This window comes from Phascolarctos cinereus, unplaced genomic scaffold, assembly GCF_003287225.1.
Source record: "Phascolarctos cinereus isolate Bilbo 61053 unplaced genomic scaffold, phaCin_HiC Scaffold_525;HRSCAF=1150, whole genome shotgun sequence".
Classification (NCBI taxonomy): domain Eukaryota; kingdom Metazoa; phylum Chordata; class Mammalia; order Diprotodontia; family Phascolarctidae; genus Phascolarctos; species Phascolarctos cinereus.
The window spans coordinates 1-26,410 of NW_027555875.1; the positions used below are offsets into that span (position 1 = coordinate 1).

Sequence of the window (26,410 nt, forward strand, 5' to 3'; positions counted from 1 at the left end):
AGGAATGACCTCTGAAGGGAAAAAAGTAAGGAAAGGTGTATCAGGTGTGGGTACCTGCAGCCTTGAGGCTGCTTGTGGCCCTCTAAATCCTCAAGTGCAGCCCTTTGACTGAATGCAAATCTCACAGAAAAGGATCCTTTTAAGGGGATTAGTTCTGAGAGGGCTGGATTCAGTCAAAGAGCTGCAGTTGAGGATTTAGAAGGCCACAAAAACCTCAAGGCTGCAGATTCCCACCCTGGAGAATTGATACTAAGGAAACTACAGTAATATTCTGAAAAAGAAAATAGACACAGAAAGAAAGAAAGAAAGAAAGAAAGAAAGAAAGAAAGAAAGAAAGAAAGAAAGAAAGAAAGAAGAAAGAAAGAAAGAAAGAAAGAAAGAAGAAAGAGAGAAAGAAAGAAAAGAAGAAGAAAGAGAGAAAGAGAGAAAGAAAAAGAAAGAGAGAAAGAAAGAGAGAGAAAGAAAGAAGAAAGAAAGAAAGAAAGAAAGAAGAAGAAGAAGAAGAAAGAAGGAGAAAGAAAGAAGGAAAGAAAAAGAAAGAAAGAGAAAGAAAAGAAGAAGGAAAGAAAGAAGGAAGAAAAAGAAAGAAAAAAAAGAAGAAAGAAAGAAGAAAGAAAGAAAGAAAGAAAGAAGAGAAGAAGAAAGAAAGAAGAAGAAAGAAAGAAGAAGGAAGAAAGGCGTTAAATGGGAAAAAATGCAGAAACTTTCTCTGATAAAGATCTGCTACTTGGAATCTATAGGAACTGATTTAAATACAGAAGAACAAGAACCATTTTACAACAAATGGAATAAAACAGGCAGTCCTTCGGGGGTAAATGCAAATTGTCAACAATTATAAGAAAAAAAGGGCTCAAAATCATTAAAAATTAGAGAATACAAATGAAACATTTCTGAGGTTCTACCTCATGCCCAGTAGATTGACCAAGATGACTAAAATATAAAATGAAAATTGTTAAAGAGGTTATATAGGACAGACATGAAGGTACCATTGCTTAAGCTGTGAGTTGGTGCCATTCTAAAAAGAAATTTGGGATTATGCTAAAAAAAATCACTAAGTAGCACATACTTATTGACCCATCAATATCAGTTCTAGACATGTATTCCCAAAGAGATCAAAGACAGAAGGAAGTCTCATATGTACAAAAATAATTATAGCAACGCTTTTCATTGTAACAAAGAAATGGAAACTAGGAAAGGGGGTGGGAAAGAGAGAAATATTCAACAATTAAGGAAGAAATGAGTGAATTGCACTATATGAATTAATGAAATATTCTGTTGTCGTAATAGATGACAAAAGGAACAGATTCAGAGAAACCTAGGAAGATTTTTATGAACTGGTATAGAATGAAGTACATCTTTGTATGTACTTTGTATATGGAAATATTCATATAAAATAGGATAGCAGAAGTTCAGATTAAAATTAGACAGGAGAAATTTTGGAACTCTTGCTAAGGACCCTGGCATTCATAGTTCCAGAGGACTAAAGACCTGTAGAGAGTTGGTCTAGACTAGACTCTCTAGAGTTGGACTGCAGTCTCTGCCACAGGAGAGGAATTTTTAATTACTAGCTTGGAGAGTTTCCTCACCCTGTGCCATAGAAATTCTACCTTTAGTTTCTATCCCTCCCAGGGATATTAAGCAGAAAGGATTCCTATGCAAAGAAATATGATGACAGGGGTGGAGGGAAGATTTTTAAGTGGGTCTAGACTCCACCAGGCCATTTAAGTATCTTTAGGCATACAGGACAGCAGTGACCAACCTAATCATTGGTGAATATTTCCCTTGATAAGATTCCAGAGGATTTAGTAAATTACCTTTTTACCTTTCTCTCTCTTTCTATTTAAAAGTGTTGTAAAAGTTTACTGTTTTTTTTAACAGTTATTTACTATTTTCAAGAATACATTAAAGATAGCTATCTGTAGATAAGGATATATATGATTGCTATTAATTGCCTGTGTTTAGCTGAATCCCACAAGTGCAAATAGGGAAGTATTTGGGGACAAGCATCAGTGGTTAGTTTAAATATGGAATAATTATATTAGGTTTCCCTGTCAATCAGAGAAGGATACATCCAGTGTTCAGCAATCTAGTATAAAATTGGATTGGTGATCTAGGGGCTCCAAGCAGTGATGATTTATATTAATAATCAAAATCCTTGAACTCACTAAAATAGCAGAGAAAGGACCCACTTGGACCTGCAGGCCATTGAGCTTAGATTAAAACTATGTGCATATTTCTTATCGTAGCTAAGTCCCTCTAAACATGCTCTGGGCAAAAATCTTCAGCCTCCAACTCAGAGAAAATTAGGGTAGATCAGAGAGTGACTTTTCCTTCTGTCTTTGATCTCTTTGGGAGTACATGTCTAGAACTGATATTGTTGGGTCGATAAGTATGTGCTACTTCTTCAGGGAAAGACTGAGTTGATCCAGTGGGAGAACAAGGCATGGTCCAGGAAGATCTAGCTCCACTCCTCTGTTTCTCTTGGAGGGGAGGAATAAAAAAGGAATAAATACCCAGACTTATGATGTTTCTGCAAAACAACAACTGCTCTGTGTGTGTGTGTGTGTGTGTGTGTGTGTGTGTGTGTACGTGTGTACTGATATTTTTCAGGTTCATAATGAGAGAAGACACAAGACCTTCAGGAAAATAGGCACTTGACAGACCATTGGTGGAGCTGTGAATTGGTCTTACCATTCTGGAAATTAATATATTTTTAAATTTTTTATTTATTTCATTTTAAATTTGTGGAATAAAACGCGTTTCCAGTATAATAAAAAAAGAAAAGGTGATTGCACATGAAACTGCAATCTATTATGTACAACTTCTTATTCCTTTTAAATGTGTAATATAGTAATGTAAATTTCTTTTCTCTCCAGCTCCCCAACCTAGAGATCACTACCATTACACATGAATATGTATATATGTGTAAATTTATTCTATATATACTTCTGTTATTAGTTCTTTCTCTGCATGCTAATAGCATTTATTGCATTATAATTTGAAAGGACACTTTTAATATTTCTGCTTTCACTATAAAATTTTTATGTCCCAATATGTGGTCAATCATTGTAAAGATACCATGAAGTGCTGAGAAAAAAGGTTTATCTCTTTCTCTTTTCATTCAAGTCCTTTAAAATATCTATCATATCTGGTTTACCTAATTTTTTTCACTTCCTTGACTTTTTCTCATTTATTTCTGGTTAGATTATCAGTTCTGAGAGGGAAAAGTTAAAATCTCCCACCATTATAATACTACTACCTATTTCCATGTGTAATTCGTTTAACTTTTCTATTAAAAACTTGGATGTTACAGCATTTGATGCATATAGGTTCGGTACTGATATTGCTTTATTATTCATAGTACCTTTTATCAAAATGTAGCTACCCTGTTTATGTCTTTTAATTGAATCTATTTTAGCAATAACTTTTTTCTGAGATCATGATTGCATCTGCTGAAAATACTAAATTCTACTATAACCTATTTTCACACTGTGTGTATCTCTCATACTTAAATGTGTTTCATGTAAACAACATATTTGATTTTGCCTTTTAATCTATTCTGCTGTCTGTTTACATTTTATGGGTGGAATTCATCCCATTCACATGCAAAGTTATAATTACTATTTGGGAATGTCCCTGTTATTTTATCTTCTCCTCTTACCCTTCTATTCTTCATTCTACTCACTCCTCTGAGTCTCTCTCTTATCCTCTCCCCCCCATACACTGTTTTCCCCCCAAGACTTTCAAATCTTAATCTCCACACCCTTCTAAAATTTCTTCCCCAACTTCTTCTACAAATCCAGAAGACTTTTCCATCCCATAAGATGTAAATAGTTTCTCTTCAACCAAGATCTGAAGAGTAAGTAAGATTCCAACATTACCAGTCCTCCACCTCCATCTGCTTCTTCTTGTATCAGTTCTTTTTTTCATGTCCCATTATTGAGATAACTGTTCCTTTTTATCTTTTCCTGCCCAATTCTGTTTTGGGAATCATCCCATCACAGACAACTCAGATCCAACATTTATGTCAAACTACCCTAGTAATGATGACACTTTTAAGAATACTAATAGCATTTTCATATATAAGATGTAAACAGTTTGACCTCAATAAGTCCCTTATAATTACTTTTAATATTTTTCTTATCTTTCTTCTGGATCTTTTGTATCAAATTTACATTGAGTTCTAGTCTTTTTGTCACAAATACCTGAAAGTCTTTCAGTTAGTCCAATATATATTTTTTGGATATATTATCCAAATGCATAGTATAGCATATAGAGACACAGTATACTTATACTCAACTTTGCTGGACAAGTAATTCTTGCTCACAACCCCAGCACTTTTGCTCTTTCAAGTATAATATTTCAAAACCTATGGTCTTTTCATGGAAAAGCTGCTACATCTTGTGATATCTTGATTGTATCTCTACAATGTCTAAATTGTTTTTTTTCCCCTTATTGCTTGTAATATGATCTCCTTAATCTGGAAATATTGAAATTTGACTATGAAATTCTTGTAAGTTTTCCATCCAGGCTCTCTTTTAGGTGGTGAACAGTAGATCATTTTCTATTTCTACTTTTTAATTAGAGTAGGAGGTGAAATATGTAGTAGTAAAGATAGTAATAGTGGTAGTAGTACTAGTAGTAGAAGTACTACTAGTAGTAGCTATTGTTGTTGTAATAATAATAATTTCTGGTAAATTTATACAATACTTACAATGTGCCAGACACTGTACTAAATGCTTAACAGTTATCAGCTCCTTTGATCCTGTCACTATAGCCTTGGGAGATAGGTGCTATGATTATCCCCATTTTATACATAAAGGAACTGAAGTAAACAGAGGTGAAATGACTTTCCCAGGATCACATAGCCAATAAATGTCTAAGGCTGGATTTTAACTCAGGTCTTTGTAATTCCAGGTCCAAGACCCTGTCCAAGGTACCACCTCACTGCCATCACATTGTGATCAGTTAAGCTGTCATCGTAGTAAGACACACGTATGTGTTGAAGTATGTGACATGAGACTTTTAAGGGGCAGAAAATGGCTCCTAAGCAATTGGTGGTGGATAATTACACACAAGTATAGGATAGAGGCCCTACTAAAAAGAATCTTAAGATTTGGTGAGGAACACAAGACAGGATCAATAAACATGTCGGAAAGAACACACAACGTAAGATGCATATGTGTAATTCAGGCTTAGATTGAATTATACAGACTATAAGAACTAAAGAGATCACAGGGATATGGCACCTAAATTGTGATTAGAAGGGTGGGTGAGATTTCTGTCAGTGGATGTTGAGGGCCGATCTTAAGAGTCTGATAAGGGTTTAAGATCCAAGGCAGAGTTTGACCTCTGCTCAGGCTTTCATCCCAAAGGGCTCAGGGGATTAAGTGGTACGGCTCCCCAAATTCCTTCCTGATAAAGAGGTCTCTGAGACATCCCTTCTCTCTCTTTGAACCTTAGGTTTACATATTTACTCCTCTATGCAGGTGGCGCCTAGGTGCCTGGGAAAACCTTGGAATCTACAGCCCAATCTAGGAACCCTGATAAGGAGGAAATTCATTATTGTTACATCCTCAGCAGATATTCTGGGGAGTATCTCACGGGGAGGACTCTTTGAAGTTAGGCTAGATTTTCCCTATATATTCTGTGCCCTCAGATGAATAAACAGAGTCAGTAATTCTACTCCACCTGGCCCATGTCATAAGTTATTTCACGCCTCTCCGTTCAGTGTACAATCTGGTTGTGGGCAACAAGAGGAGTTGAAGTGAAGAAAAAAGAAGAAATATTCCTGCAACAGGGAATTTCTAAGGAAGGTTGAGGAAAATTAAATTGTGATTTTGGCAAAAGTCAAAGGGAGTATTAGATTATGCTAGAAGAGTATATTGGACTGAAATCATAGAGGGCTTTCATTGGCAGGCAATGGAATGAATACATCTTGTTCATAGAATGTGAGGAGACTCTAGAGCAGTTGGAACTAGGGCTAGTCCTTCACATGTTTTAGAAAGCGAGAAAGCAGAGCTCATACAAGGGGGGTACTTTGATTAATCCACTGGCAACTGAGGTGTTGTTGATATCTTTTGAGTCAATGGGAGATTTCAAGGTAAAATTTTGTAAGATGGTAGTAAAAAACAGAAATAATTCCATCCAAGCCAGACTCTCACCAGCACATATCCATTTTCCTGAAAGAGACAAATATAAGGATTTGATATTTGTAAACTTCTAAGCCATCTAGGCCACTTCTTTGGACTGTCAGGTAGCCCACTAACACTCAGTGGCATTAGGTGAAGAACTGTGTGCATTCCTTTCCTCTCTGGTCCTTGACTCCTTTGAAGAGCCAAGACAGAGAGGAAAAAGCCCTCCTGTATGCTCTCCCTCAATCAATCTCCCCTGAGCCAGAGCAAGTTCTGGGATTTATATTCAGAGGAAAGGAGTCATTGTCTTAGGGAGAAACAATCCCTCATTTACAGTCTCAAGGAATAACTTTGTGGCTACCCACAGTGACTGCAATGAGGAAAGGTGACAGAAGAATGATCAAAGCTCCTTTTGGGAACCATCTATCACCATTTTGGACAGAAAACACCTCTGGAGTCTACCCCACAGCTTCATGGCCATCCAGCCACTTGTCTTAACTACTCACTTCTAGCTCTAACCCAAGTATTGTAACCAATTGAGCAGGGCATTGGAGACCACAATGTCAAGGATAGTTAGCTGCCTGCCAACATTCTTGTCTGCCACTGCCAGAATGGACCATCACCACCATTACCTAATAACCAGTAGGTTCCCCCAAGACTTGAAGGTGAAAGGACAGACCATCAGTTATAATTCTGTACCAATAGATCCTCATTAAAATATACATAGCTTGGGAAGGGGGTTCCATGCTCATGTGTCCTAGTCAAGAGTCACATTTCTATAAAATCATAAACTCTAAGATTAGACCTTCAGTGACCTTAGCCATAATGGTACCTGAGTAGTAGGCCTTAAGATAACCCAATCCCATTCCTTGGCTTGATAAAATACAAGATTATACCATGCTAACACAAAAGCCTGGAAGATTTATCTGAGAAGTAGCTCCTGGTTGACAGTGCCTTGGAGGATGGTTATTAATGTGGGGGGGGGGGTTGCTGTCACTCTGGATGCAGAACAGAGTGGCCACTATCTCAGTTCTGCCTCTTTTTTGGAACAGCTACTCTGAAACTCAACTGATTTGTTGATGAACCTAGGCCTAAGGAGAATTAGAAGAATGATTTACTGTGTCTCCACCCTACTCCCTGGTTATAGAAATTGGAAGGACCATAATGGTCAGCTAGACCAACCCAGTTTTTGGGCATGTAAGGTAACTGAAGCCCAGAGAAATGAAATAATTTGACCAAGGTCACAAAAGTAATAAGGTCCTCTGAGTTATCATTCCATCTTTAATGTACATATTTAGATGAATGTCTTACCTGTTGAAAAAGGCATGAAATAGTCGCTCTTCTTAAAGTTGCCACTTTCATCCAGGAAGTGACCTGGGTCAAACTGGTCTGGATTAGGGAACTCTTCATCATCATACAGAATAGAAGACAGCAATGGCATGATGGTGGTTCCCTGAAAAAAAGAGATACAAATAAATAATTAGAAAATAAGAACCAAAGAATGTTGGAGCTGAAAGAGAATTTAGAACTATCACCTAGTCAAAACCCCTGATTTTTAAGTATGGAAAGAGCCCATCTTTTTAAATACCTCTTCTGATAGTAAGTTAGAAAGTCTACAATACTATTACGAGAGATGAAACTGAACTTTGACACTTGAGGAGTAGAATCAATAGTGATGAGTAAAATACAAAAGGAGGCAGATTTCAGATTAAAAAAAGTTAATAAAATAGCTTTCAATCATTAGATCTATCAAAAGAGGAAAGAGCTGCTTGGGTGGACAATAAGCACACCAATCATGGATAAGACCAAGCAGATTCCAGATGATCTGAAGAGACAGAAATTAATTGTGACCTATGTCAGGATGTTGAAGAATAACATAATGTCACACAGACAAATAAGGCAAGAGCTGATAAACAAGTTGGGAGCTCTTCTTGAAGATGAAGAAACAAGATGTTCTGAGGAAGAAGCACTTGTTTGTAGTCTAAAGAATGGTAAAGGAAGTTCACAGGTGTTATCTGGCAAGACATCCAGGAAGAAGAAAAGAAGAACAGTTGGTGACTCCCTGTAGAAGGATACTGAACCAATTGTTTGCTGACAATAACTAGAATGGATAGTTCTGGGGCAGCGAGGTAGCACAGTGGAAAGAGCACAAGCCCTGGAGTCAGGAGGACCTGAGTTCAAATACAGACTCAGACACATAACACTTACTAGCTGTGTGACCCTGGGCAAGTCACTTAACCTCATTGCTTCACACACACTCACACACAACACACAACACACACACACACACACACATGCACAAAAATAGACAGTGTTGCCATATTCCAGGAGCATATGTCCAAGAGATAGTGGAGAACCTTACAAAACAAAGGATACAACTACTACCCACATCTGGTGATTCACATGAGCAAAAATTATGATACTACCATAAATCTGGGAAGCATTTCCAAAGGTTTTGACATTAAGGGAAAAAAAACCCTAAAGACTTTAGGAGCACAGGTGGTGTATTCATTATGGTTGTAATTGGAAACAAAAGATTCAGAAAGTTAATGCAGATTTCAGAAGTGGACATCTTGTAAGAAGGTGTTTAAAAATGGGATTTGGATTTCTGGACCACATCTTAGTAAAAATATAGACATGATGAACTCCTGACCAGGAGTGGAATGATGCATCTAGCAAAGGCTGGAACGGTGATGATTTTGATTTATTACAAATATAGTCAAAAGGCTTTTTTAATGCTTAAAGTGCTGTTAAAAAAAGGTGGATTGGGGATTTTAAGACAAGGAAGCAAATTTGACCTCAAAGGCATAAATAGGGCTTGGTATGATGAGATGCTTAAGAATACTGAAGTCCTGGAAAGACTATAACTTATTTAAAAGAAAGCAGATAGGAAAAAGAGAGTGGGGTAGTATATATTAAGAAGAAACACTCGTGTGAGTTTATTTAGGGAGCAGAGGAAAGAAGAATGATGAGAAGCATCTAGGTAAAGAGAAATGGAGACAACATCAGAACTGGCATTGTCATTACAATATGCTACAGAATATTTGGATAGAAAAAAGTTTACAAGGAATACAGAAAACAAATTATAAGCTCTGGAGGTTAGACATGATATAGCAGTGATAGAAGACTTCAATTATCCTTTCGGATCCTAGAGTTTCACTTCCATCAAAAACAGAGCAGTTTGTAATTCCATGATTTTCTTAATGATAATTTCATCCTGCAATTATAGTGGAACCAGTTCTCACCATCTGAGAGGAACTTGGATAACAAAGATGTGAATAGAGATCTGCAGATCCCCTGTGGCACAACATTCTTCCTCTGGAGGGATCATGCTGTGTTTCAGGATACGCAATCACACTTTACACACTTTCGGTGCACACTTATGGATGGTAATAAGGGGAATTTTTGGGAAAGTGACCGTCCATCTTAGAGTTTATACAGGATCAACTAAGTGGCCCAATGGGGAGAGTACAATACTTGGAGTCAGAAGGAACTGATCAGGCCTCAAACACTCACTAGCTATGTGACCCTGGCCAAATCACTTACCCTGTCCTAGACTCAGTTTCCTTATTTGTAAAATGAGAATGATAACAGCACCTACATTTCAGCATTGTTATCAGGATGAAAAGGGATAATATTTGTAAATTGTTTCACAAGCCTTAATGGTAGCTATTATTATTATCACAAAGAAAGAGAAGAGTTAAGTTTCTCAACACACAAAGAAAAAGAATTCTGGTGATGGAAGAAAAAGGAACATTCTCTAAAGATACCAATGTGGATAAGGTAGCCAGGTAGTGCAGCGAGGAGCCTGTTAGACCTGAAGTCAGGAAAGCCTTCATACAAATCCTGATTCATACATTTATTTATTGCGTGACCCTAGGTGAATCAGGGGGTCTCTTTAAGACTTAGTTTCCTCACTTGTAAAATGGGGATAACAATAGCAACTATTCCCACAGAGTTGTTTTAAAGAATAAATGAGATCATCTATGTAAAGCAAATCTCAAAGTACTTTATAAACAATAGTTATTATTATTATAGGGAATTCACCAATTAACTTAGATTTTTTGAGGGTAAGGAAGAATAAAAGAAGCATGTCACAGTTCCATAGTGACAGAAGTGATAAGGACTAAAATGCACAGAGGCTGATGCTGCAAACAGAGCACTACAAGAAGAGATTTTTTGGGGGGTGGAGCCAAGATGGCAGAGTGAAAGCAGTGACTTGCTTAAGCTCTTCCCCAAACCCCTCCAAATACTCATAAGAAATGGCTCTAAACAAATTCTGAAGAAGCAGAACCCACGAAAAGACAGAGTGAAGCAAATTTCTAGCCCAAGACAACCTGGAAGATTGATCAGAAAGGTGTATCACGCCAGGCTGGGAATGCAGCTCAGCTTGGGTGCTCAGGCTGCAGGGAACCTGGAGCAGGCCTCAGAGGAGTGAATCACAGGCAGCTGTAGAGGTTTCCAGACTCCTCAATCAACTAATGCCAAAGACAACTTAGAAGGTCAGCGGGAAAAGTCTGTTTCTCTTGATGCTGAGAAAGGAAGGCGGGTTCTCAGCTCCATTCCCCAAGAGCCTGGCCCTGGGGGGGCCATGCAGCTGGTTCCCGAGCTTCTGGCTCACAGACTGAGGGGGAATCCAGTGGCTGATCAGAGAAGGATCGCAGGGATCTCTTTGCCAGTGTTAAGGCAGGAATCTCTTGCTTTGCCTGTGTTTGGATCTGGGTCACAGTTCTAGGAGGCGGTGCTGGGGTGGGGAGGAATGCTGACATGGTGGAGTTTGTACTGGCTGTGGAAAGGATTGCCTCTTCACTGTCACATGACAGAAAGGAATACTTGTGGTCACAGGCTAGGAAAGGAGTAAACACCTCAGCCATTATCATACCACCTTGGAAGAACTGAAAATTTGCAGGTCCCTAAAAGAATCTATGAAAACAGCTGTACAAACACCTGAAGCTTGGGACAGTACATTCTCCACATTTGAAGCAGACTCTTAGCTTAACAAAGAGTTTCAAACTCAAGTAATTGGCCAGGATCATGAGCAAGCAGTGAAAAAAGAGTCACACTATATTACCTTACTTTGGTGAAAAAGAAGACCAAAATATACAACCAGAAGAAGACAACAATGTCAAAGCTCCCACATCCAAAGCTTCCAGGAAAAATATGATGCAGTCTCAGGCCTTGGAAGAGCTCAAATGGGATTTTGAGAAGCTAGTAAGGGACGTAGAGGAAAAACTGGGAAGAGAAATGAGAGTGATTGAAGAAAATCATGAAAAACAAGTCAGCAGCGTGCTAAAGGAGACCCAAAAAAATACTGAAGAAATTAACACCTTAAAAAATAGCCTAACCTAAATGGCAAAAGAGGTACAAAAAGCCAATGAGGAGAAAAACACCCTAAAAAGAAAAGTTGGCCAAATGGAAACAGAAATCCAAATGCTCAATGAAGAAAATATTTCCTTAAAAATTAGGATAGAGGAATTAGAAGCTAGTGACTTTATAAGAAATGAAGACACTGTCAAACAAATGCAAAAGAATGAAAAATTAGAAAACAATGTGAAATATCACATTGGAAAACCAATGGGCCTGGAAAATAGATCCAGGAGAGAGAATTTGAAAAGTATTAGACTATCTGGAAGCTTTGATCAAAAAAAGAGCCTAGACATCATCTTTCAAGAAATTATCAAGGAAAACTGCCCTGATATATTACAACCTAGAGGGCAAAATAAAAATTGAAAGAATCTACCGATTCTCTTCCTGAAAGAGATCCTCAAAGGAAAACTCCTAGGAATATTATAGCCAAATGCCAGAGTTCCCAGGTCAAGGAGAAAATATTACAAGCTGCCAGAAGGAAACAATTCAAATACTGTGGAAACACAATCAGGATAACACAAGATTTAGCAGCTTCTACATTAAAGGACCCCAGGGCATGGAATGTAATATTCCGGAGGGCAAAGGACATAGAATTACAACCAAGAATCACCTACCCTGCAAAACTGAGTATAATCCTTCAGGGGAAAAAATGGTCTTTCGGTGAAATAGAGGACTTTCAAGCATTCTTGTTGAAAAGACCAGAGCTGAATAGAAAATTTGACTTTCAAATACAAGACTCAAGTGGAAGATAAAGAGGTAAACAGGAAAGAGAAATCATAAGAGACTTATGAAGATTGACCTGTTTGCATTCCTGCATGGAAAGATGATATTTATAACTCACGAGACCTTTGTCAGTATTAGGGTAGTTGAAGGAAAAATAAATTATATGTATAGATAGATAGATAGATAGGTAGACAGACAGACAGAGAGATAATCAGAAAGAAGGCACAGGGTGAGTTGAAGATTAAGGGGTCATATCTGGAGAATAAAATTAAGGGATGAGGGAGAATTATACTTGGAGAAGAAGAAAGGGTGAGGTAGAATGGGGTGAATTATCTCACAAAAAAAAAACCCAGAAGAGTCTATTACAGTGGAGGGGAAATGGGGGAAGATGAGAGGGAATGAGTGAATCTTATTCTCACAGGATTTGGCTTAAGGAGGGAATTACATACACATTCAATTGGGTATGGAAATTTGTCTTACCCTGCAAGAAAATAAGGGGAGAAGGGGACAAGAGAGTAAGGGGATGATAGAGAGGAGGGCAGATTGGAAAAGGGTATAATGAGAAGAAAATACTTCTAAGGAGGAACAGGATAAGAAGAAAGAATAGAATAAATGGGAGGGCAGAATAGGATTAAGGGAAATAGAGTTAGTTTTTCACAACACGTCTACTATGGAAGTGTTTTGCGTAACTGCACATGTACAACCTTTATTTAGTTGCTTGCCTTCTCAGTGAGGGTGGGTGGGGATGGAGGAAGAGAGAAAATTTGAAACTTAAAATTTTAAAAACATATGTTTAAAAAAATGTTTTCAGAAACTACCAGGAAGTAAGAAATATAGGAAATGGGGTACAGATGTCTATCCTGTTCTACAAGAAAATAGAAGGGGAAGGGTATAAGAGAGTGGGGAAGAGAAAGAAAAGAGGACAGAGTAGGGGAAGGGATATTCAGAATGCATACCATCTTGGGGTGGGGGGAAGGTTGAGACGGGGTGAAAATTTGGAACTCAAAAACTTGTGGAAATGAATATTGAAAACTACAAATAAATAAATTTATATTTAAAAAAAGGAAGAGATTTTTTAAAACTATGTTGTGAAAAAGAGGAGGATTAAAGAAAGGACAAACCCACAACCCAGAGGCTTAAAGGACAAGGATAACAAGTGACAAGAAAAGATGCATAACTTCTCAATTTTTCTTTTGCTTCTGTTTTTTGTTTTCTGACCAAGGGAATGATCTTTGAACTGAAAAGAATGGAATAAATAAATAGATAGAGCTAACAAGGATAGAATACCCCAGGGAAGTAAGGAGAAAATTAGGGAACATCTAGACACCTTACCAAGAGAAATAAAGTGAAAAAAGCACACTTCAATCTGCACTCAGAGTCTAGAAGATATTTCTAAAGAGATCATTAATCTAGCAAAGGAAGTAATGAGGCAATGATTTGAGAAAAGGAGGTAGTGATCACAAGGATCTGCAGTGGAATCATCATTATTTCATTTTTTGAGAATATTAATAAACTGGTAGATCAGGAGAATGACATACATAGACTTTTCTTAGATTTTAGCAAAGCATTTGATAAAGATTTTCGTGCTCTTCCTCTGAAAGTGATGGAAATATACAGGTTAGACTATCACACCACTAGGTGGATTGAAAACTGATGACTGACCATATACTAAGGGCAATTATTGAAGGTTCAAAGACAGCTTGGAAGTAGTACTGTGGTCTCCTCAGCTCACAAATGAGGATTGTATTCCTTCTGTGAATCATATCTTAGGAGGACGCTGAAGAGCTGGAGGTACTCAAGGGAGGGCAACCAGGATGGTAAGAATAACAAGTCCATGCCACGTGAGGATGGGTTGAAGGAAACAGGGATATTTAGACAAGAGAACAGGAGACATAACAGAACAGGAGACATAGTAGCTGATTCCAAGTGTTTCATGGAGTTTTACTAGAAAGAGAGAGGAACTTTGTTCTGTTTTTTTCTGGGAGTCAAAACCAAGAGCAATAGATTAAAGTTACAAAATTGTCAACTTAGGCTTAATACAAGATAAAACAAATTCTCTGTCCAAGATTAGAATAGAATTTCTCAGCAACAAAGTGGTTCCACCTCATTGAAAATCTTTAAGCAAAGATTAGATGACCACGAGGTGAGCATACAGTAGATGGAATCCTTTTTCACATTGGGAATGGACACTATGACCACTGAAATACTTTCAAATTCTGAAATTCTGGGACTACTTCTCAGGGATGTGGGTGGGCCTGAGGTTCCTTCTAACTCCAAGATTCTAGATTTGAATGAGACAGTATAAAATCTTGTGTTATATTGAGAAACTCTTCTGACCCTGGGGATAAGATATTGTCTAAATTGAACATCTTCTGACACCACATGGGGCAGGCTGGTGGGAATGAGGTCAATGTATCGCTGTGTCTCATGTATCACAGCAATTGCTGTAAGGCATGTTGTTTCTGTCCTCATGCAGGGACTTCGATTTCAGCCAATCACAGAATCAATTTCTTCATGAAGTTTTCCTGTCACAATACAAATGAAAATTTATCTTAAAAGTAGAGATAAAAGCTGCCTTTGCTCATATTTTCTCTGATTTTTCACTGAGTTACATTGATAAATAATACACTTGACTGATATTTCAATAGATAGAGAGAGATGAAAATTCCATTTTAGACACTTTTTAAAAAAATATAAATTTATTTATTTTTAGTTTTCAATATTCACTTCAACAAGTTTATGAGTTTCAAATTTTGCCTCATCTCACCCTCCCCCCACCCCAAGATGGCATGTATTCTGAATACCCTTCCTCTAGTGCGTTCCTTTCTTCTATTCTTAACCCCTTCTCTTATCCACTTCCCCTTCTATTTTCCTGTAGGGCAGGATAGACTTCTATACCTCATGTCCTGTATTTCTTATTTCCCAGTAGCATGTGAAAACATTTTTTTAACATGCTTTTAATACTTTAGGTTTCAAACTTTCCTCTTCCTCCCTCCCCACCCACCCTCATTGAAAAGGTAAACAACTCAATATAGGTTATATATGAGCAGTTATGCAAAACACTTCCATAGCAGACATGTTGTGTAAAACTAACTCTATTTCCTTTAATCCTATCCTGTCCTCCCATTTATTCTATTCTTTCTTTTGACCCTGTCCTCCTCAGAAGTATTTCCTTCTGATTACCCCTTTCCCAATCTGCCCTCCTCTCTATCATCCCCTGCTCTCTTGTCCCTTCTCCCCTTTTTACTGCAGGGTAAGTCAGATTTCCACACCCAATTGAATGTTATTCCCTCCTTAAGCCTAAGCCTATGAGAATGATTCACTCATTCCCTCTCACCTTCCCCTGTTACCCTCCACTGTAAGAGACTTTTCTGTTTTTTTTTAGATAATTTACCCCATTCTACCTCTCCCTTTCTTCTTCTGAGTATCATCCTCTCTCATCCCTTAATTTTATTCTCCAGATATGACCCTTTAATCTTCAACTCACCCTGTGCCCTCTATCTATCTATCTATATATACATACACATATATTTTTTTCCTTCAACTACCCTAATACTGATAAAGGTCTCATGAGTTTAAATATCATCTTTCCATGCAGGAATGCAAACAGTTCAATCTTAATAACTCTCTTATGATTTCTCTTTCCTGTTTACCTCTTCATGTTCCAGTAGAGTTCGTATTTGAAAGTCAAATTTTCTATTCAGCTCTGGTCTTTTCAGCAGGAATGCTTCAAAGTCCTCTATTTCACTGAATGACCATTTTTCCCCTGAAGGATTATACTCTGTTTTGCTGGGTAGGTGATTCTTGGCTGTAATCCTATCACCTTTACCCTCCAGAATATTATATTCTATGCCCTGTGGTCCTTTAATGTAGAAGCTGCTAAGTCTTGTGTTATCCTGACTGTGTTTCCACAGTACTTGAATTGTTTCATTCTGGCAGCTTGTAATATTTTCTCCTCGACCTGGGAACTCTGAATTTGGCTATAATATATCTAAGAGTTTTCCTTTGGGGATCTCTTTCAGGAGAAGAATCGGTGGATTCTTTCAATTTCTATTTTGCCCTGTGGTTCTAATATATCATGGCAGTTTACCTCAATAATTTCTTGAAAGATGATGTCTAGGCTGTTTTTTTGATCATGGCTTCAGATAGTCCAATAAGTTTTAAATTCTCTCTCCTGAATCTATTTACCATGTCAGTTGTTTTTCCAATAAGATATTTCACATTGTTTTCTAATTTTTCATTCTTTTGCATTTGTTTTACAGTGTCTTGATTTCTCATAAAGTCACTAGCTTCCAATTGCTCTATCCTAATTTTTAAGGAAGTATTTTCTTCATTGAGCAGTTGGACTTCCTTTTCCATTTGGCCAATTTTTCTTTTTAGGGTTTTTCTCCTCATTGGCTTTTTGTACCTCTTTTGCCATTTGGATTAGGCTATTTTTTAAGGTGTTATTTTCTTCAGTATTTTTTTGGGCCTCCTTTAGCAAATTGTTGACTTGTTTTTCATGATTTTCTTCAATCACTCTCATTTCTCTTCCCAGTTTTTCCTCTACGTCCCTCACTAGCTTCTCAAAATCCCATTTGAGCTCTTCCAAGGCCTGAGACTGTTCATATTTTTCCTGGAGGCTTTGGATGTGGGAGCTTTGACATTGTTGTCTTCTTCTGGTTGTATATTTTGATCTTCTTTTTCACCAAAGTAAGATAATACAGTCTGACTCTTTTTGCTCTGTGTGCTTATGATCCTGGCCAATTATTTGAGTTTAAACTCTTTGTTAAGGTAAGAGTCTGCCTGCAATGTGGAGAATCTACTGTCCCAAGCTTCAGGTGTTTGTACTGCTGTTTTCAGAGATACTTCTAGGGACCTGCAAATTTTCAGTTCTTCCAAGGCGGTATGATAAGGGTGCGGTGTTTACTGCTTTCCTAGCCTGTGACCAAAAGTATTCCTTTCTATCCTGTAACTGTGAGGAGGGCTCCTGTTCCCAGCCACAAGTTCCTCTATGCCAGCGTTCCTCTTCACCCCAGCACTGTCACCTAGAACGTGATCCAGATCCATACATGGGTAAAGCAAGAGATTTCTGCCTCAGCATTGGCAAAGAGATCCCTGCAATGCCTCTCTGATCAGCCACTAGATTCCCCCTCAGTCTGTCATCTAGAAGCTCAGGAAGCTGATGCCCTCCCCCATGGCCATGCTCTTGGGAATGGAGCTGAAACCCTGCTTTCCTCTCTGAGCACCACAGAAACAGACTTTTCCCACTGACGTTCTAAGTTGTCCCTGGCAACTGAGGATTGAGCAGTCTGGAAACCACCACAGCTGCCCACAATTCAGTCCTCTGAGACCTGCTCCTGGTTTTCTGTGGCCTGCGCCCCAGGCCACACTGCACTGCACTCCCATCCTGGGGTGATACACCTTTCTGATCAATCATGTAGGTTGTCTTGGGCTGGAAATTTGTTTCACTCCATCTTTTTGTGTGTTCTGGTGCCTCAGAATTTGTTTAGAGACATTTTTTATGAGTATTTGGAGGGTTTGGGGGAGAGCTTAAGCAAGTCACTGCTTTCACTCTGCCATCTTGGCTCCACCCCTCCAGTTTAGTCTCTTAAACTAGCTGAGCATCACTTAAGGCACCTATGTCCCATGCCCATAAGAAAAGGTCAGGTGTCCTTAAATAAATGAAGCCAAGTACACTTGATGTAGGAAATGAGGAGGGTTCTCATCTGGACCTGTTCTACAACTTAATATGACCAACCATATGCCCAAGGTATTTCCCTCTGCAGCTGTAGAGTGACAGGAATCCAGAGGCACCAGCTCCTTCTGTGGTCAAGTAGCATCAAGAAGCTATCAGGAACCAGTGCCTTCAATCATTCAGTTCTTCCCACTTCTAGCACTGGGCTCCAGTCTCTATTCACTTCACTATCTGTGTGGCTACCTCTAATAATAACTCACAATTATATACCACTTCACTAAGCAAGGTGGAAGTAGTGGTGGAGAAGGAGGAATAAGTAAACTTGAACATGTAATGACTTAAATACATTAAAATGGCAATAAAAAAGTTTCCAAGGAAAGTCTCAAAAGGACCAGGAACCCCTCTCATGTGGATTAAATTGTATGTGTTATTATCCTTTATCCCACCTTCTATCTCAGGGTATTTGAGGAGAAGCAGGAGTCCATATCTCAGGGTGGTGCTGGTTGTCTCTGTTCCTGCAGCAATAGTCACTTATAGTGTGGACCAAGTTTTCAATGGTAAATTCAGATTGTGGTTGTTGCTTTTCCTAAGAATGATTTGGTATGATTAATGGAAAAGTAAGAGAGGCAGCAGGGCAAATGGAAAGCATAAGGATTTGGAAGCAGAGGACCTTGGTTTAAATCTAAGTTCTGATATTTTTTTTTAATGTTGGGGGGAGGCAAACTGGGTTCAATGACTTGGCCATGGTCACACAACTAGTTAAGTGTCTGCGGCCAGATTTGAACTCAGATGCTCTTAACTTCAGGGCCAGTGCTCTATCCACTGTGCCACCTAGTTGCCCCCAACACACCACCAGCTCTATCATTGACCTTAGACAAGTCATTTAACCATTTTATGTTTCAGTTTCCTCATCTGTAAATGAGGGAGCTGGATTCAATTACCTCCAAGATCCATTTCAGTTCTAAATCTATGACCCTGTAAATAAATTAAATTGAGCAACACAATCCAAAGCAGAACAAGTAGCTAGCAATTATGAAAGCATTTTGGCCCTTGCATCTCACATATGAGAGAGAGACAGAGAGAAGAAAGATACGTGGAGGATGGGGGATATATACAGACAGACAGACAGACAGAAAGAGACTAGACCTGCAATATCATGGCACAGGTTACTTCCAGGTAAAAAAAAAATCTGTCTGCCAATGCAAGTCTGCACTTTCTCTGAAAAACTTAAAGTTTCTAGAGAGTTGCCAGCCCTAGGGCACTATAGTGTCAAGTGATTTGCCCAGGATCACATAGACTTTTTGTGTCAGAGGGTCTTAAACTCAGTTTTGCCTGGCTCTGAGGGCAGCTCTTTATGTGCTACAACAGGAGGGTCAAACTCAGCTCTCAGGCCTCAAGCCACCAACAAAACGTGTGTGGCTGAAACCACATTAAAATGTAATTGGGAAATGTTTAGTAAAATAAATACAGATATAATACTACATAGAGAATGTTAATTTCTGCATTTTCTAGTTAATATGAGGCCTACCAGGATCCATTTCTATTCATGTTTGACACATACTGTATGATACTAACTTGCAAGATATCTGTGCTTACATATTATATATCATTCATATCTGTGGGTATACACAAGCAGCTAGGTGGTGCACTGGGTTGAGTTTAAATCTGGCTAACTGCCTGTGTGATCCTGGACAAATCACTTAACCTTGGTTACCTCAGTTTCCTCATCTATAAAATGAGCTAGAAATGGAAAACCACTCCAGTATCTTTGCCAAGAACACCCAAATGGAGTCATGAAGTGCTGGACTGAACTGAAATGACTAAGCAACAAATGCACAATGACTGCATGTAAGCTCTTGTTTTTCTTGTGGATTAAATTCTGTTATTCTACGTTTACTGAGATGAACAGGATTTATTAGTTTAGCAAATAAGGAGGAAAAAAATTATCAACTTCCATATATATAACAATTAATGCAAAAAGGATCCATGTATTTTCCCATTTTATCCTCATCAAAATACTGTGATACAGTTAGTGCATTATTATTGTCATTTTACTAATGAGGAAATTGAGGTGGTAAATGCTTTGCCCTTGACAATGAGATGTTGATATGAGGAAAACTCACAACTGAGACCAGAAATTGAATATATAACAAATAACCAATGGACTAAAGATAAGAAAAGTAAAAACACAGGAAAAAGCAGGCAGGTGCTAGGGCATAATTCAAGTTGAAGTCAACTAAGGTCTATGCTCACTGTGAGTGTGGTGGTGGGGAAAGGATATGGAATTCTGAAGATTCTCACACATGAAACACAAGAGACTACTGTACATATTAGTTCTAAAAATCTCTTGCTCTGGTCTACATATTTGCCCTCTCCCACATTCCTCATCTACCAGTGGAGTAGGAATCTGTGGGAGAATATACCCTTATGTGCATAGGTTGATGAAGGAAGGATTTTCCTGGTCAGTTATGTTGACACATTGCTAAATTAAATGTTTCTGAATTAATGTGTTTTTTGGTTCATGTGGTAAGAAAACCATAAGTCATGACCTCAGAGCACATTTATTGCTTAAGTAGGTCATTGATCCATTTCAGCATTCCATCAGCATATCTTTTACCTTCTCCATGTTTCTCTGGTACTTTCTGGGTTTCATTTACTCCATATGAATTACATTAGCATATTGTTTTATTCTAGTTTTGCTTCTAATTCGGTGGATTTTTTTTTCTTTATGCAACTTTTCAATGATTTTTCTTTCTTTTTGTTTTGCTCTTTGTTGTTTATGGAATGGTGGAAAGTGAGAGCCTCTTACTCCACTATCTTGACTGTAAAACCCACCAACCTCCCCCTAGTACTTACCACAGCAGCCCCTCCATTCCAATTAGGCTGCTCAGATTAAAGTTCCCTATTCCACTGTCTTTGTAGAGTCTTGAAATGTCCTGCCCAGTCCTCACTGTTAAGCTCTGGGACCTCCTTCAAAACCCAGACTAAAACCTAACTCTTCCAGAAGGAAGTCTTATGTTAACCCAGTCCAAATATTATCTTTCTTGCTAATTTCAAATTCCTTCATCACTTAAATCCTCAATTTTAATCTATTTTGGCTTTCCTTACACATTCCTGATAATTATTCTTGTCCTTACATGGGCTTTCTCCTGTCTGTTGGGTTAGAAATTCATCAGGGCTAGGACCCTGTCTTCTCATTCTTCTCATATAGTGTTCTGGCCATATTATGATTAAAATATGATTATTTACTGCTCTATGTTTGTGAATGTGAATGTCAGCCTCTAAGACACAAGCCATTTCACCTACAAAAGTGAGATTCAGACCTGCTGCTGACACTCTACCTGCTCCATTTTCATCAGGAAACAATCAATAAAGTCCCGAGGATTGCTGGGATCCAGTGTTCTTTGGTGTTCCTTCACTTCTTCCAAAATAAATTCAAGTATTGATTGCATATTTTTAATTGCTTTGTGATGAGATCCAGGGAGATAATGCACTAGAGATGGAAAAGAATTGTAGACCTAAAAAAAGAATTTGTATCATACTTTATTAGAAAAAGAAAATAATTTTCTACTTAGCACTTGGATCATGTTGAGAATACGGCTGAGTAAGGGTGGGACAAGTGCCCTTTGGAAAATAGTGACTTTTCTCATCATTCCTAGAAATGCCCTAAAAATTAGCATCTGTTCCTTGGTTGCCTGAAACTCTTTGGCTTTCACTCTCAATTCTTACTTCCAACGGAAAAGTTCTCATCCTTTCTCATTTTAAGGTCTTCTAAGAGCTCAGCCTCCACCTTCCATTGGGACAGCTAACTCATCTTCTAACCTGATCCAAATTGGGTGCACAAGGGAAAAGTCAGCTTGTCTCTAGTAACATGAATTTAACATTCAGTCCTGTGACCAGTGGGTGAACTACTCCAGGGAGGGGCCTTATAATGTCTGTCAAATCAGACCACATAGGGTGACCTTTTCTGTCTTTAGTCCTTGTCAATAAAGAAGAAAATGGGAACCCATTTCCAACATGGCACTATTGTACCTCCCAATGGAATGAATGATGAATTCTAGCCTAGCTGCTTGTAGTAGTTTCTTTGAAGTAATTTAAAAAAATATTCTGAGCTCAAAGAGAGACACTGGTCTCACCTTCATCCATGGGGAACTTATGATCTTGACATTTTCATTCAAAAGCTTCATTAAATATAGAAATTTCTGGTCTTTATATTCAAAACATTTCTGGAAAATGATAGAGCAGATTACATTGCAAGGAGCAACTCAAGGATGAATGTGGGGTCACATGGTAATCCTAAAGGAGAAAGAGAGAAAGAAAGACTTTAATACTGCCATTGTGATAGAAAGGAAGATTTGCCTGCCTTTAGGTAGGACCTGACTGTCCCTTCTAGTTTACATTCTAGCTTGGACAGCAAGGTTGAAAATAAACCACCCTTTATGAAGCATCTGATTTCATCCACATGAGAATCCTAAGTGCAAATAGGATAATTTCCATTTTATAGGTGAGGTTGCTGAGGCTCAAGAAAATCAGTGATTTATGTGCCACAGCTAGGAAGGATGAAGATGTGGAATGCAACCCAAATTCTCTCCTGTCCCCAAGTAACTGTTCTTCTTACCATGCACCATCCCTTCCCATTTCTAAATCCATATTCATCACCTCACTATAACCAACTTTTACTTTCAGACTTATTCATGTCTATTTTTAAATTATATTTCATTTCATTTCAATCACTTTCCCAGAATGAGGGTTGCAGGCACTGGTCTGGAAGCCTTGCTATTCCAAATGCTCTTAGGTTCAGGGTTCTGGGTTGTCAAAGGATTGATAATGTCAAGGTGGTGATTCTAGGTTTCCTTGACTGGCCTCTTGTCTCTCCCTTAGGGTGCCTCACTGTTTTAGCAAGGCTGGCCCATCTGCCTTATGAATAGCAATTGGCTGGCAGCTGGTGGCAATGGACAGTCCCTTTTCCACAGGAGTTGCTTCCTCAGATGAGAGCTATCAGGGCTGACCAGGACCAGTGGTCTAGCTTGCTGCCACCCCTGTGGCCCTCATGCACATGTACCTATTGGTGGCAGTTATCAGTTGTTGCTAGTGGTAAAGAACAGATGGGCCCCTTCTCCACAAGGTAGCTCCTGTGACGCTCGTTTTGCTGTTTCCCAGCTCTTGGGTTTTCCTGAGCTGCCTCCATCAGGTCAGAGGGGAGATTGTGGTTGAGGTGGTGGCTATGCTAAAGACGCCCAAGGCCAGAGTCTTGGAGATATTCACACTCAGGGGACTGAAGGTGGATGGTGATCCAGCAAAAGAATATTGAGAAGCAAAAATCAGGCCCAAAGAAGAACAGTGGAGAACAGCATGATAGAGGTAAGGGAGAAGAGAGTATCAATCAGCCAATCTGCCAGCAGTCACTTAGCTCTTACTAGGCTCTGTGCTAAGCACCAGGGGTAAGCAGATAATAGTAAAACTTCCCTGCTCTCAGAGGGCTTACATTATAATGAGGGAGGCAATATCTACACAAAAGAGTGGCAAAAGTCCCAGATTACACAGTAGTGGGGAATTGCTGTTCTCAGTGTATTCCTATATTATTGCTGGTGAAATTTTCAGGAGTAGGAGAGCAATAAGCTAATTTAGAGCAACGACTGACAGATCTTTCTACTGCCCATTCCTACCACCCACACACACACACACACACACACACACACACACACACACACACACACACAGAGTACACAGATTTTTGCCTTTTATGGTTTAAAAAGTAGTTATTCCATAGAATTTATGGCATCAGCATCCTCTAGTGTCTAGTGGCCCCCTAAGTTTGAGATTTCATCGAAGGATGACAACCCTTCTGTGGATAGTTTAGACGTGGGGGGAGGGGTGAAAGGGGGAAGCATGAAGGGAAAGAAGTTTCGAAGAAATGCTGCTTAGTCAGCTCATTGAATTTCTGGCAATGTTCTCAGCCCTGCTTGCACTCCTTCGCTTAGTCAGAAAAATTCTGGACTACCCAGAATGATCCTAAAGCAATGCCTTCAGCCCCTGGAGACCCTTTTCAACACCTAGATAGGCTTGGTGAACTGTATGACTACTCTGTTCCACTGATCTAACTTTCTATTTCTTAGTCACTACCAGATAATTTTGATAATTACTATTTTAGAATAGATTTTAAGATTTAGTACTGCTAAACAACCCTTTTTTTAATTAGTTCTTTGATATTCTTGACTTTTTGCTCTTCCAAATGGATTCTGCTATTTTTTCTAATTCAGTAATTTTTTTTTTTGGTAAATTAATTGGGATGGCATTGAATACACAAATTACTTTAGGTAAATTTGTCATTTTATTATATTTGTCCTGCCCACTCACAAACAGTATTTCTCCAATTATTTAAAACTCATTTTACTTTTGTTTATATAGTTTCTGGGTTTCTTTTGGCAGGTGTACTCCCAGGTATTTTGTACTGTCTAGAATTATTTTATTTTTTTTTGTAGGCAATTGGGGTTAAGTGACTTGCCCAGGGTCACACAGCTAGTAAATATTAAGTGTTTGGTCTGAGGCTGTATTTGAACTCACGTACTCCTGACTTCAGGGCTGGTGCTCTGTACACTGCACCACCTACCTGCCCCAGAAGTATTTTAAATGAGGTATCTCTTACTATCTCTTCAACAGGGTTTTGTATGTGACATATAGGAATGTTAATGATTTATGTGGATTTACTTTATATCCTGCTACTTTGATAAAATTGTTGGGGTTTGTTTTGTTTTGCTTTTGCTAAAATAGTTAATTGTTTAACTAATTTTTTATTTGAGTCTTTGGGATTTTTCAAGTTTATCATCATATCATATAAAAAGAGATAGTTTTGTTACCTTGTTCCCTATTCTGATTCCTTCTATTTCTTTTTCTTAAATTCCACTTGGTCATTATATATATTCATTAGGGAAATAGTTCATACTTTGTTTTTCTTTTTCCTCTTCCTGGTTGAAGTATCAGTATCATTTGTTTCAAAAAGAAGAGTTTGGTAGGATGCCTTCTTTGCCTATAATTTCAAATAATTTACTCAGTATTGGAATTAGTTGATCTTTAAATATTAATAAAATTCACTTGTAAATCCATTTCGTATTGGTACTTTTTTTCTTAGGAAGCTCTTTTGTGGGCTGTTCAATTTTTTTTTTTTGTAAAATGGGTCCATTTAGATATTCTATTTCCTCTTCTGATTCTATAGGCAATTTATGTTTTTGTAAATATTCTTCCATTTCACTTAACTTGTTAAATTTATCGGCATAAAATTGGATGAAATAATTCCTCATAATTGCTTTAGTTTCATCTTCATTTATTGGTATATATACCTTTTTCATTTTTAATAATAGTGATTTCATTTTTTTTAAACAAATTAACCAATGTTTATCTATTTTTTGATTTTTTCATAAAACCAACTTCTAGTTTCATTTATTAATTCAATTTTTACATTCAATTTTATTAATCTCACCTTTAATTTTTAAGATTTCCAATTTAGTGTTTAACTGTGTATTTTTTCTTTGTTCATTTTTCTAGGTTTTTTAAAAAATTGCATTGGTCTGTTATTTCTCTACTTTATTGATGTAAGCATTTAGAGATATAAATTTTCCTCTTATTATTCTTTTTATTATGTCCCATAGATTTTGATATATTGTCTCATTGTTGTTATTATCTTTAATGAAATTATTGATTATTTCTATGACTTGTGCTTTAAACCATTCATTCTTTAACATTAGGTTTTGAATCTCCAATTGATTGTTAATCTATGTTTTCATGGTCTTTCATTAAATATGATTATATCACATTATGATCTGAAAAGATACTTTTAATGTTTCTTCTTTTACTATAAGATTTTTATGTCCTAATATATAGAAAATCGTTGTAAGGATACCGTGAAGTGCTGAGAAAAAGATTTATTTCTTTCTCTTTCCATTCTAGTCTCTCCAGAGATCTGTCTATTTTTTGGTTAGATTTCTAGTTCTGAGAGGGAAAAGCTGTCTCCCACTATTATAATACTACTACCTATCTCCATCTGTAATTCATTTAACTTTTCTTTTAAAAATTTAAATATTATAGAATTTGATGCATATACGTGCAGTATTGTTTTTGCTTTATTGTCTATAGTACCTCTTATCAAAATCATTTATCTTGTTTGTCTCTTTTAATTAAATCTGTTTTAGCCATTACTGTCAGATTTCATAAATGCTGACTCTGCATTTTTTGTATCAGCTGAAGTATGTAAATTCTACTCCATCTCTCCATCTTAACTCTGTGTGTATCTCTCATTCTTAAAAGTGTTTCATATAAAAAACTTATTATTGGATTCAGATATTTAATCCTTTCTGTTATCTGTTTCTATTTTATAGGTGAATTCATCCCATTCACACTCACAGTTATATTACTATTTGTGTATATCCCTGTTACCTTATCTTCTCCCTTAACCTCCTATTCTTTATTCTACTCACTCCTAAGAGTCCCTCTCTTGTCCTTCTCCCAACCATCC

The 26,410-nt window shown here is 37.8% G+C and overlaps 1 pseudogene; it reads right to left on the reverse strand.

Annotated features, from left to right (window-relative positions):
• Positions 1 to 5,170: 5,170 nt before the first annotated feature.
• Positions 5,171 to 22,197, reverse strand: LOC110204512 (cytochrome P450 2C42-like; annotated as a pseudogene).
• Positions 22,198 to 26,410: the final 4,213 nt, after the last annotated feature.